The 12,993-nt window shown below is 56.8% G+C and overlaps 2 protein-coding genes across 2 annotated transcripts in view; one reads left to right on the top strand and one right to left on the bottom strand.

Moving 5' to 3' along the window:
- The window catches only part of LOC109550088 (thymidine kinase 2, mitochondrial), an 886,444-nt gene that overhangs the window by 740,188 nt on the left and 133,263 nt on the right, over positions 1-12,993 (bottom strand). The gene's annotated exons all lie outside the window — the stretch shown is intronic.
- The window catches only part of CDH5 (cadherin 5), a 36,422-nt gene continuing 25,765 nt past the window's right edge, over positions 2,337-12,993 (top strand). The window contains exon 1 of the mRNA XM_033845171.2: positions 2,337-2,468. The gene's annotated coding sequence lies outside the window, so the exon portion shown is untranslated. The remainder of the gene's footprint in view (positions 2,469-12,993) is intronic.

Here is a 12,993-nt window from a genome sequence, read left to right as displayed (position 1 = left end):
GTCACCTCCTCTGCCTCCAGAGGGGTTGGAATCGGGGCTGGGCAGTGGCAGAAATCGCGCACCCTGAGGGGACCCTCAGGGCCACGAGCTTCCCTCCGTGGCCTGGACTACCTCTCTGTGGAGGCCCCATCCCCACCCCCGGGGCACACGCCTGGATGACCAGCCCCTTGTTTACTAATGACAGGAACAGCGGGGTTTCAGGGCAGAGTCAACTTCCTCCCAGACTGAGATCACAAAGGGATGGTGCCAGGACAAACCCCATCCCTGTCTGCCACCAGGACTGAGTCTGAGACCCAGCAGGAAGCGATGCCCGGGCCTGGATCCAACCTCACGGGCACACAGACCACAAGGGCAGGCAGTGGGCACAGGCGGGTGTGAGAAGTCAGGCTGAGGCACGAGGGACGGAGCCCTGAGCTGGTCCTGGCTTCTCTGTGGCCACCCCACCCCCTGGCAGGAGAAGGCAGAGTTAATCCTGTTGGAGAAAAAAGTGCTGAGCTTTTGTTTGTTCATTCCACGAACAGCCAGTGATGTGCGGCTTCCCGCGCAGAGGCCCGCCTCAGGACCATCCTCCCTCCAGCGTCGTCTGCCTTCCCTGCTGCTGGAGTCCCCTCAGCACACAAACATGCCGGCACTGCTTTAAAACACAACCTAAAAGCCGCCCATCTCTCTGCTCCATTCACTGCGAGTCTGGGGGAAGGAGCCGGGATCACACGCCTCTATTTCCTGATCCCCCTGCACCAGCCGCCGCCCCCCTCAGTCCCCCATGTCTACTCCTTTCCCTTTAACGTGCTCTGGTCACAGCCATCAATGACCTCCGACTTCCAGATCCAGTGGTCAAGTCTCGGTGCTCACCTTTCCCAGGCTGACCCAGCCAACACCCCTGGCTTCCCTCCTTCCTCCCTGGACTCTCTCCTAAGGAAGCTACAAATCTCAGAGGCCCGGGGCCTCCCTCCCTGTAAGCTCGTCCGCTGCCAAGGCCTCAGGTGCCAGCCATGCGCTCAGGGCTTCCAAGCTCACCTCCAGGCTGAGTGTCTCCCACTGTCTCCAACTGTCTCCACTAAATCCACCCCCGTCCCCAACCGTATCCACCTATATCCAACTATCTACCTCCATCTCCAGCTGCCAATCTGACATGGCCACTTGGGTGTCTAAAAGCCATCTCAAACTCAACATGCCTGGAACAGGGAAATCTTTATCTTCCCCTCCCCCCAAAATACCCTCCCACTCCGTTCCCCATCTCCACACCAGCGTCCATTGACTTAGTGCCCCTGGGCAAGGCTCTCTCCCTCTCAGGTCTCTGTTTGCCCAGCTGTATAAGAGAACCAGTTCGGGACTTCCCAGCCATTCATCCATCCATGGAAAAACAGGGGCAACTAGTCAAAGATTTCCACTACCTGCCCTGGGAGATTCCCAATCAGCTGGACTGGGGCGGGGCCCCGGTATCTGCAGTTTGTAAAACCTCCTCTTGTAACTCTCGTGATTCACAGAATCTGAGCGGCTTCTGCCCACAGCTTCTTGGCTCTAACGGTCCCTGGTCCTGCCTTCAGCTTCCCCATCTTCCACACCCCTCTTGGACTCTTGTCTATCTCAACAGCCATGTGAGGCTGAGGTTATATTATCCCCATTTTACAGAAGAGGAAACTGAGGCTGGGGTGGAAGTGCATGACTGGCCCATCAGGCACCTGGCTCCGCCTGACATTCCTAAACCCAGACGGCGCACCCCTAACCCCCAACACCCAGGCTGGCACCTTACAGCTGGAACCCAGGCCTACGCCCACCGGAAGTCAATCCAGTTCACAGACCCAGGAGCTGCAGCCTGTTCCCATCTCCTACCCACCCCACCGCAGGGGCCCCTGAGGCCTCCCCAGCCACTGCAAAGTCTGCCCCTCCCCCAGCATGTCATGGAGTCACCTGGGAAAATCTGGCTCTGGGCCCAGGGCGACCCAGGCTGGATTTCTGACTGTGCTACGCCCCAGCTGAGTAGACAAGCACCTTAAACTTGCTGAGTTTCAGTGTCATGAGCTATAAAGTGGGGGTGACGGCACCTGCCCTCGGGGTCACAAGGAAGATGAACGAAGCCCCTCGGCAGGTGTTGGGCTCAAAGCCCCAGAGCTGAGGCCTGGGGTTGGGGCCCGAGTTAAGCGTCCCAGCCAAGTCCAGGGCTAGGCCTCCATGGGGACAGCCCAGCTGGGCCGAGGAGGCCGCCCACCACGGGGCCTGCCTCTCTGCAGCCAGCCCGGCCCTCACAAATGAACAATAACAGGAAACCATCCTTGGTGGGGGTGGGGGGGGTGCACATGGGCCAGGGCCAGCTGGAAAACCTGAAGGGGCGGCGGCCAGGCCTCCCTCACCGCCGGGTGGGGCTCCCCTCCAGAGGCTGTTGGCCGAGCTCTGCACAGTTCCACGGCACGATCAGCCCCGGCCGGACAGCCAGACGGAACGGACACACCTCTCAGCCCACAGGCAAGGTGAGTGAGGGTCCCTGACTTCCCCATGCGTAGAATGGTCATCATCGGCTCCCAGGGAAACGCCACTCCTTGGGGTAGACTGGGTCTCCTGGCTCACAACAGAGCTGGGAAAGGTGCGCCCAGGGCTGGTGCCGCGGACACGAAGGGATGTTCTCAGGGAAGGGGCAAGCTCGGCTCTCCCACAGGTAGACTCCCAGACTCAAGGGCCCACTGGCTTCTGTGGGTGCTGGGCTCAGATGCTAAGAGGGCAGGATTCCGCCTGAGTCGCCCAGCATGCCAGGGGCAGAGGACTGGCACCCGAGTGGTGCCCCTTCCCCCACGAGAGAGGATTTACCACGGATGACATCATCCCATCCCCTCGAAGGCTCTGTGCTGGGATTGGGAGAGGAGCCCTGGAAGGGGAGCTTGGAGCCTCGCCCCTCCCTGTCAGCCACTGCCCCCATTTTCAGTACAGGCAAGCTGAGGCTTGACTCTGGGCACCTGAGGCCCTACCTGTGGAATCCCCTCCCCTCCTTCCCCAGACACCGTAGGGGCCGGTTACGAGCTGCGGAAGCTGTAGTTTTTCTCCCCCCAAATCGAGGTACCCGTAGATTGGGGCCCAAGGGACCCAGCAGCCCTCATAATTTTAGAGAAGTTCCCCCCAGAGACTTGGAGGCAGGCGGTCTAGGGTGAGAGCCGTCCTGGATACAAATCCCAGCTCTACCACTCGCTTCCAGCGTGACTTCGGGAAAATTACTCAGTGTCTCCCAAACTCAGTTTGCTTCTCTGAACAACGGAGATAGCGATTCTTTTTGCGGTTCATCTTGAGAGCTGGAAATGATGTCTACAGAAGGCTCTGCAGCACTGGAGCTCAGTACTTTATATTACCAGCAAGCCGATGAATTACATACAGCCTTTCTCCATTTCCCAGTTGAGGCAACTGAGATTTGGAGCAAGAACTCGTACCCCAAAGCCCAGGCTCTTTCCAGAACCATGCAGCTTCTCATGTGCCAGCCTCCTCATCTGTAAACTGGAAGAAAGGGTCTTTTCATGAGGCAATTAAAGGAAGCGATATACACACTTGGTACCGGGAACGGATCGTAGGAGGGGAGCTTTAAGAAATCACAGCTGAATTTACCTGCCACCCAGAGCTGACCATGGCTTGAGGGTCACAAAGGTTTTGACCCCTGAGGTCGGTCCGTCCCCAGTAGGTGAGAGATGCATCAGCTCATCCTCCAGCGAGCGCTCTGGGCAACTACTCCACGCCAAGCACTGTGCTTGTTCCTCACCCCCACCCCATGGACATTTCTGCCATGGGTGGTGGGCAGACAGGATCCTGACAGGAGACGAAGGGCATTCCAGGGGAGGCAGGGAGCCTGGGCAGCTCATTGGACCTGGAGAGGCCAGTGCAGCCAGAAGGTTTTCAGAGCAGGGAGTGGCAGGAGGGCCAGTGATGCAGAAGGCCATGAGTAAGTAGCAGGACCGAGAATTTTGGTTCATCTTCAGGTGATGGGGAACAGCGGGACCCTCCCATCTGGCCTGAGTCCAGCCATGTGTAGGTGCCAGCCTGGAGGTGATCGAGGGGCCCAGGAGCTTCTGTGCCCCCAGGCAGCCCTGCTAATTCTGGCTTCCAGTGGTGAGGGGGTAGGCGAGGGGCCCACTGGCCTTGCAGGGGTTAAGCTGCCCACCCTGCAGTCTAGACCTGAGCGATTGTGCTGCTGAACAAGGGCCGGACATGGGAGCAGGAAGCTGGAGGGGCCATGCTTATTTTCTCCCATAGCTGGATGACTCACAGCTCTGCTGCTGCCTCGGGGATACACAGTGGACACACTGGCCACTAGCTCAGGGAAAAAAATCTTGAGCCCCTTGCCCATGGGATCCATCCCTTACTACTTCCATCACCTCTCTGCACCCCCTCGGCATCCTTGAAGCTACTAAAAGAATTCCCATTTGACAGACACGACCACAGAGTCTGAGAGAAGCTGAGCAGCCAGTCCAAGGTCACACAGTTACTATGAGGTGAAAGCAGGATATGAATGAGGCCAGCCCCTTCTGACCCCTCTGCCCTGTCACACTCCATAGGGAAGCCTGGAGAGGGGACAAGCCGGGGAGGATTGAACCTGACAGTTCAAGCCACAGAAGCAGGCACCAGGATGAGCCAGGAGCCCAATGATCCTGGGGGAGGAATGTTCTAGGAGACAACTGCTGCCCTCAGTAGCTTGGCTCCTGGCTGGAGAGATACTGACAAGCCCATCGTAACCCAGATCCAAGCTGATGTTGGGTGGAGAAATCACAGAAGACTCCCTGGAGGAAGAGCAGGAGCCCCAGAGGATGCTGGGAGGTCTTAGGTCTGCTCTCTGAGCTTCAGTCTTCTAATTTCTCTAGGGCAAGGGATGGACCACATAGTCTCTAAACTCATTCAGGGACCTCCAGATTGTCTGCCACAGCATAACGATCAGATTCTGGCAGGTGCAGACACTGGGAGGAGGGGGAAGGAGGGCCCATGGGGCTGGGCCAGGAAGGCAGTGAATGAGATTTCCTTCTAGAGGAGAACAGACAGGAGCAGGAGGTGGGCCCAGGGCAGAACCAGGAAATGAGGTCAGCTGTGAGTCGGCCAGTCAAGCCCACAGCTGCCAGGCCCGGCTGAGTGGGTAGGTGAGGGTTGAGACACCCACACATTTACTAAGCACCTACTGTGTGCTGGGCTTTGTACCCATGATCTCATTCAATCCTCCATCAGAGATGAGGAAGCTAGAGCTCAGAGAGGGCAAGGAATGGGCCTAAGGCCACACAGCTCATGAGCAAACAGGCAAGTGTGTGAGACTTGTGGCTGCCAATGACTGCCTCAGAGCCCCAGGCCAAGTCAGAAAGCCCAGAGGAGGCTGGAAAAGGCTCTCCCAAGGGTGGGTTTTCTCTCCTTCAAGCTTTGAGCTGCCCCATTAGGAGATAAGGGAATGACCCAGAGACCCCAGGACAAATTTGTTTCGAATCGTACACTAGGTCTGGTGAATTGGTTGTATCTAGCTCAAAGACTGTATTGAGGATTCAGGGGCTGAGTTCTAGTTCGGTGGGAAACGAACACTGTAACTGATTAGTGATGTCTGCCGTGAGTATGTGAATGGCAACCCGTGATCTCTGTTTTGTCAGCCCTACCTTCGGAAGCCCCGTGCACATGGGTGTATGTTCATCAGGGACCCATAAGAAGGATAATCTGACTGTCCTCAAAGGATCAAAATCCTAATGGTGGTGTGCCTGACAAAGTGACGGGCCATTAGAGATGCTGTACGGTGACAGGAGGAGCTTCTCTGAGTTCTATCAACCACTGTATGTGCTCTGACCACCCAAGGTGTTGTAGGCAGATCTGTGCAGATTTGTTTTAAATCCTCTGAGGAAGGAGGGAAGGAGTGCAAGATCAGAGCTGGAGACCGAGGCAGGCTGACAGACAGCAGTAGGGACACCGACACCTCAAGGTCCTCTGGGCCTTGAGTTCACGCCGCTGGTTGCCGGGATGAAGTGGATGCCTGGTCAGAGACACTCGCGCCAGCAGGCAGAGGCTGCGCTGGAGCGGGAGCCAATCAGAAGACCTTGTGGGGGGTACGGACTGGGGCTTGAAGAGAAGCAGAGCATTCACCCAGGGGCCACAGCAAGGAAGGGCATTCGGGCAGAGGGAACAGCCTGTGTATTCCATAAACGTCCAGTTCTCCTCGAGGCTGGGTGGGGCAGGGAGGTGAGGGAGAGGAGAGCCAGAGGGGTGGGCAGGGACACTCCGTGCTGGGTCTTGAATGCTGGCTCAGGAGCTAGGCTTCACCCTGCAGGGTGTGGGGAGCCAGGGAGGAGCGGTCAGCAGGGGAGCAGCGTGGGCAGCTCTGAGGGGAGCCGAGGGAGGGAGGCTGTTGGCAGAACCCGAGGGGAGAGGATCGGGTCTGGGACCCGCAAGAGCAGGTCACAGGGCTGAACTGAGCCCCAAACCAGGAAAAAGCCCCAAGGGGCCAGCTCATAGCTGCCCGGCCCCACAGCTCCTGGGGACTCACCCTTCATCCTCCCAATGCCAGTGATTCCTGAACGAGTTTGGGGGTCACTGGCTCCAACCTCGACCCCAGACTGAGGCTCGAGGTGTGGAGTGGGAGGGCGGTGGGAGAGCCGCCCAGGGCCACACGGGGCAGGGGCTCTAGCGCCCTCACCCCCACCCCTGCAGGTTCTAGGCCTCTCCTCCCACCTCCTGGCCCCTCATCCCTGACCCAGGGCCTCTGGGCTGCAGCCCAGAGCCTGCAGGAGGCTGGGCTGGGACTGCGCATCCAGTCCACCCTCTGCGGCTTTGCGTGGGGCTGGGCTCTGCTGCCAGGTCTTGTCCTAGCTGCTGGCGGGCGTGCTGGGCGGGAGAGGGGCCAGCCCCGCAGAGAGGAGACTCTTCGGGGGACAGGGGTGTGTGCTTTGTAGGCAGCACGTTTGTGTGTCCGTGTGGCCTGAGGATGTCATGTGTGTATCCCTGACCTGGAGTCCTCCTCTACCCCACCCCCAAGGGCCCTCCAGTCTGCTCAATAAATGCCCAGACTTAGCCCCTGAAACCTAAGGCTTGAACAGGGTCGGGGCAGAACCATCCCGGCCGGGGGCGTTTGCCACACTGCCCGCTGAGCGGCTCCCAGCTGGTCCAGGCTTCCGAGGGTCTATTTAACTACAAAAGGAGGAGCCCCAACCTGCCCCCCTTCCATCTCCCTCTGGGTCCCCCTGGCTCCTTCTTTTAAAGAGCACAGAGCTGAGTGGACCTCACAGCCCCTTTGAAAAGGCCAAACACCAGTGACAGAGGGGGCATGAGAAACAGACCAAAGGGAGTTTTGCCTACTGTCTCACAGCAGATCAGAGAGAGGCAGGATTCACTGCTGGGCTGAGACCCGCCGAGAAATCAGGGTCCTCCCCTCTCTGCCCTCTCACATCTTCCTCTACGCCTCCATCAAAGCACCACAATTTGAAACTGTTTTTTATGAAGTGGTTAATGTCTCTACACAAGGGTGCAGCCTGTGTAGGCTCCTCACTTGTAGTTCAGTACCTGGAACATAGTAGGTGCTCAATAAATGTTTGTTGAATGACTGTATAACCTCCAGGCTCTAGAGAGGGCTTCAGAGAAGTGGTGACATGTGACCTAAGTCCAGGCAGAGCTGAGAGAACGGCAAGTGCAAAGGCCAGAAGCTGTGACCAGGCCTGGTGGGTGTTACCATCCCACAGGCTGGGGCTCCTCTTCGAGGCTCACCAAGCAACAGCCCCCCTTTTTTTTTTTAATTTTTAAATGTATTTATTTATTTTGGCTGCACTGCGCAGCATGCGAGATCCTAGTTCCCCCAACCAGGGACTGAACCGGCGCCCCCTGCAGTGGAAGTGCGGAGTCCCAACCACTGGACCGCACCCTTGAGATCCAGACAGGGAACTGGAGAGGAGCAGAGGCACACAACCTCTCCAGCCCCCGCCAACTTGGCTCAGCTTTCAGAGCCAGTCCTCAGGTCCAGCCCAGGCATCTAGTTCTGAGCTCAGTGGTCCCACCCACTGTAGACACAGACCCAAACCCAGGAGTTCTCCAAGGCCTTGCCCTCTGATCCGGGCATGACTGAGCCCAGCCATCCCCCAGATGCTCCGAGGTTCCTCTGCCCCTTCTCCTGGGCTCCATGCCCATTACCAGGGGCCTGGGCCACACTCTGTCCTCTCATTTTGGGCCCCCTGGACCTTCCCAGACTGACCGAGGGCACAGAGGGCCCACCCTCATCCATCCGTCCATTTGGAGCTGCCCCGAAAGCCTCTAACACAGCCCCAGGAACCGAGCATCATCACAGATCCTGGGTAACAGGGACACGGGCCGACACCTGGCCTCCGGGTGCCCAGCACCTGGCCTCCGGGTGCCCCGCAGGCACGTCTGAGCTGCCGAGCGAATCCCCTCTCCCTCATGTCTGCGGTCAGGAAAGGCCCCGGGGCTACTCAGCTGGGCATTTCTGAGCACAGAAATCAATCCCAAGATCCTCAGGCCCACTACACATCTGTGGTACCGCAAACCCACCCGGCAGCGGCCTGATCTCTCCAAAAACTTGGTGAGAGCAACCAAGAGACGTGACTCCTACTTATAGGAAAGTAAACGGCTAAAATAAACCTGACCCCAGCTGTGCTCTGACCACACCTCCAGAGGTGTGGCCAAGGGGAATTCTTTTTCCAGCTGTGGGTCCAGCAAATCCTGCCGGCTGACTTCCTCTCCAACAGCAGGAGGAGGAGGAACGATTTCTCGATAAAACCCTTCCTCTTGGCCCCCATTTACGTGGACAAATTTCTAACACAAAAGGCAAAAGACACAAATAAACGTGGCTTTTCAGATGGAAAAGTCCCTCAGGACCCTCTGAGATTGGGTGTAGAAGGAGCCCAGGATTTAGAAAAAGATAAATCTGGGTGAGGGTTCCAGATCTACCACTTACGAGGTGTTTGTGTCTGAGCCTCAGTTTCTTCCTCTGTGAAATGGGGATGATAATTCCTACATCCTGAGGACAGTGTGAAAACTAAATGAGATTTCATCTATGCAAGCCAAACATGGAGAACAGCTGCTTATTATTCCTATTATTACTACCATTATTATTATTATTACATGTTAATGTCACCGCAGAAATAGAGAGAGAGTGGCATGATGGAAAGGCACCATTCGGGGTGAAAGGCAGCCTAAGTTCAAATCCTGGCTCAACCACTCGCCGCTGTGTGACCCAGCAGGGCTCACTCCACCTCTCTGAGCCTCATCTGCAAAATGGGATCACTGACAACTACCTGGCAGTTTGCAAGATTTAAGTGAGATAAGGTTTCAGTGTGCCACTGAGGAGGCGTTTCAAAGAAGAGACTTTATGAAGGAAACACTTACAGAGCTGTGAGCTCAGTCAAGGGAACAAACGGGATGCTGAGTCCTGCAGAAACCAGCAGCAGACCACCGCAGGACCAAAGGGACAAAGAGGAGGGAAGGGTGTTTCCCGAACCCAGTGAGGGACGGATGGGAGCCATAGAAGCTACCGGGATGGAGAGGTGCAGCCACAGCAGTACAAATGAACCAGAGCAGACAGCAGCAGGGAGGAAGTACCCCAACGTTTCTCCTCCCATCCTCAGATGCCTGCTAGAGCCCCCATTGGCCAAACACCAGAACCTCGCGCCTGTAGGCCAAGGGTCAGTCCCCTTGATACAGACCAGAGGTCAGGGGAGGGGTGGGGGAGTAGATTCAGCAGGGTGGGGACCTGCAAATCCCCCAACCAAATGGTTGGGTGTTCAGGAACAAGAATGGTAAGCTAACCACTCAGTAGAGCAAAACAGAGTGTCGGCGAGGATTCATACATGCTTGGTTTTATTCTTAGCTACTTTTTTGGCCATGTTACAAATGTTTTTTTTAATTCAGGCCTGAAAACAACCCTGAGAGGTAGACACTAGTGTTCCCATTGTACAGATGACGAGACTGAGGCTCAGAGAGGTAAAGCGTCTCGCGCACAGTCACAGAGCGGCAAAGCAGCACAAATGACATTCTCTAAACCACAGACCCTGCAATCAGAGCCGTCACCCTGCTCTGTGTGAACCCAAAGAGGAGAGAGCCATGTGTCAGGTGTGGCTGGGCCTTGGGGAAAAGGGAAGATGTAGACAGGGCAGGGAGAAAGCCATTCTCCAGGAAGGGAAGGAAGCTGTGATTGGAGCCCAGCAATGGGACCTGGGTGTCAACCCTGGGACCAGCCCCAGGCAGTGCTGCAGTGGAAGATGCCCAGGGATGCATGAGATGCAAGGTGAGGACCAGGGATGGCTCCCCAGAGGAGGACATTTGGGCTTAATCCTGGATGACAAGTTCATGAGACAGAGAAAGAGGAAAGACCTATGGGGCTGTCCCGGGCCACTTCTCCTCCCTCGCTACCTGCCCTCCTTCATGTTCCGGCCTCACAGTTTGAGCACCAGCCCTGGGAAGGGACCGTCTGTAAGCTGCCCCAGCCCCACCTTCTCCCGCACTCCAGGCCAGGTCTCCGGCAGCTGCTGGCCATGGCCACAGAGACGTTTCATAGCAACTCCAACCTGACACAGCCCACACAGACCTTTTGGTACCACTACCCGTCTTCTGAACCTCAGCAAAGCCCTGCCCCCGCCAACTGCTCAGGCCAAAGACTCGAGAGCCATCCTAGATTCCTCTCCATCCCTCACCCCCTACATTCCATTCACAGCAAGTCCTGTTAACTCCACCTGGAAAACACATCCCATGGCCACGCACCTCTACACCTGGTCTGGGCCACCATCAACTCTCGCCTGGATGACAGTGACCTCCCCTGCTGGTCTCCCCTCTCTCCCAGCCCGTCTCCTCACCTCAGCCAGGGATCTCTTCAAATCAGATCATGTCACCTTCCCTCGTGCTTAGGAAAAAGCTCTCTCTAGTCTGCCCTGTACAACCCAACTGCATTAGTTTCCTCCAGCTCCTGTAACAAACCACCCCAAAGGTGGCTGGCTTGAAACAACACCAATTTACTTATTTATTATAGTTCTGGAGGTCTGAAGTCCGAAATGGGTTTCGGTGGGTGAGAATCAGGACTGTTTCCTTCTAGAGCCTCTAGGGGAGAATCTATTTCCGTGCCTTTTTTGACTTCCAGAGGCCGCCCCTGTTCCTTGGCCTGGGGCCCCGCAGCACCCCAACCTCTGTTTCCATCATCACGTCTCCTTTCTCCTGATTCTGACCCTCCTGCCTTCATCTTTTAAGGATGCTGTGATTGTACTGGGTCTGTCCACATAGTCCAGGATAATCTCCCTGTTTCAAGATCCTTAACTTAATCCTATCTGCTGAAAGTCCTTTGCCAGGGAAGGTAATATTCACAGGTTCCAGGGGTGAAGATGTGGACACCTTTGGGGGGCTGTCACTCAGCCTACCAGCCCGACCTGGTCCCCTCTTCTGGAGCCCCCATTGCTCATCTGACCCAAGGGCCTTCTTTTGGCTCTTCAAACAAACGAACCGTTTTTCTACCTCAGGGACTTTGCACTTGCCGATCCTTCTGCCTGGAATTCCCTCCCTTCCCCTGGCATTCCTAGGGCTGACACTCCGAGGTTGGCATGAGTATCATCTCTCTGAAAGGCCTCCCCTGGCCTTGAAGTCTCAGCCAGCTGCCCCCTCGCCCTCTGCTGTGTCCCCCAGTGTAATTCCCTGAGGGCCTCTGATCAGCAGCTGATGCTTTCCCCATGTACTTATTTTCCTGGGGTTCCCACGACAGCGTGCACTCCCCAGGGACAGGTCCTGTCTGTCCCGCTCACTGCTGCACCCCAAAGCCTAGCACACAGTAGATGCTCGATACGCATCCGCTCAGGGTGCGGCCTCCTATCTTGTCCTGCCCAGGGGCTTGAGAACTTCTCTCTCCCCGTTTCTCAGTTTCACTTCTATTTATTTTACTTTTTCATTTTTTGAGTCACTTCTCACTTGAGGGAGGAAGAAGGGAGCAAGACATGCAGTTCCTTTTGAGGCAAAGAAGGAAATGACCCACCGGGCCTGAGCCCAGCGAGGCTGGCCAGGGGTCACAGCTGCCACCTCCCCTGAGTCAGGACCAGATTCCTGGCAGAACTCTCAGCTCCCTGAGCCTTTGTTCACGGCCTTCCTCCGGCCCAGAGCAGCTGCCCTTTTCACAGCCCACCTCAAAGGGCACCAGGTCTCCTCCAGTCTGACCGCTTCATTGAGGACTGAGGGAACTGGGACCGGAAGCCTTCCCAGGCACATGGCACCTGCATTCCAGGCCCGGCTAATGCTCTGTCCCAGCCAAACCCTGCGAGCCCACTTCTGCCTGGGCCAGCAGCCGGGGGCCCCAGGGATGCTGGACGCTAAGCTCAGCAGGCCCAGAGGCCAGTCTGCACACACACCCCCGGCCCTCACTGAGGACAGCCTGGCGCCAGTGTCTCAGAGGAAATGTTACTAGAGTTTAGAAACCTCCTGTGCTGTGCAGAATCCAGCTTCTCCCTGCGGCCAGGGCGGGCGACAGCCAGGGAGGTGGCCTCCCAGCCAGCACCCAGTGGGCCCTTGCCTCTCTCCAGGCAGGAGCCCTGATTCTGACTCCCACTCCCACCCACCAGCCTTCTTCCTCTGAACCATCCCAGGAGCCACAGGTCAGTGACACAGGGACCAGCAAGGGTAGATTGATGGGGTCAAGGGCTGAGAGGGCATAGTGACAGCCGAGGTCACAGCCTCTACCCACCCTGGGGCAGTGAGACAAGCCCTCTTCCTTCTGGAATTCAGGATGAAGCCGGGCCCTGATCTCTGGGTGACCCCAGATCCCCATCCAGGTTGATCCCATGTCCCGAGGGCTGCCTTCATGGGGACAATCACATGGGGTCTTGTGCTTAAAAGGACCCCGTGCTGGGTTTCACGTTCTTCCGTATCTGTCCTGAAATTCTTAGTAACTTTTGAGAAAAGGACCCCATGTTTCCATTCTATACTATGCCCCACAAACTACGAAGCTGGTCCTGCGAGCCCAGCCTCTCTACCCAGCACCCCATCCCACCCCTGTTCTCGTGACAGCTCCTAAGCTAATCACCAACT

Source organism: Tursiops truncatus, chromosome 19 (genome assembly GCF_011762595.2).
Source record: "Tursiops truncatus isolate mTurTru1 chromosome 19, mTurTru1.mat.Y, whole genome shotgun sequence".
NCBI classification, from domain to species: domain Eukaryota; kingdom Metazoa; phylum Chordata; class Mammalia; order Artiodactyla; family Delphinidae; genus Tursiops; species Tursiops truncatus.
The sequence above is the reverse complement of the archived record's forward strand: the minus strand, read 5'-3'. Positions and strand labels throughout refer to the sequence as shown.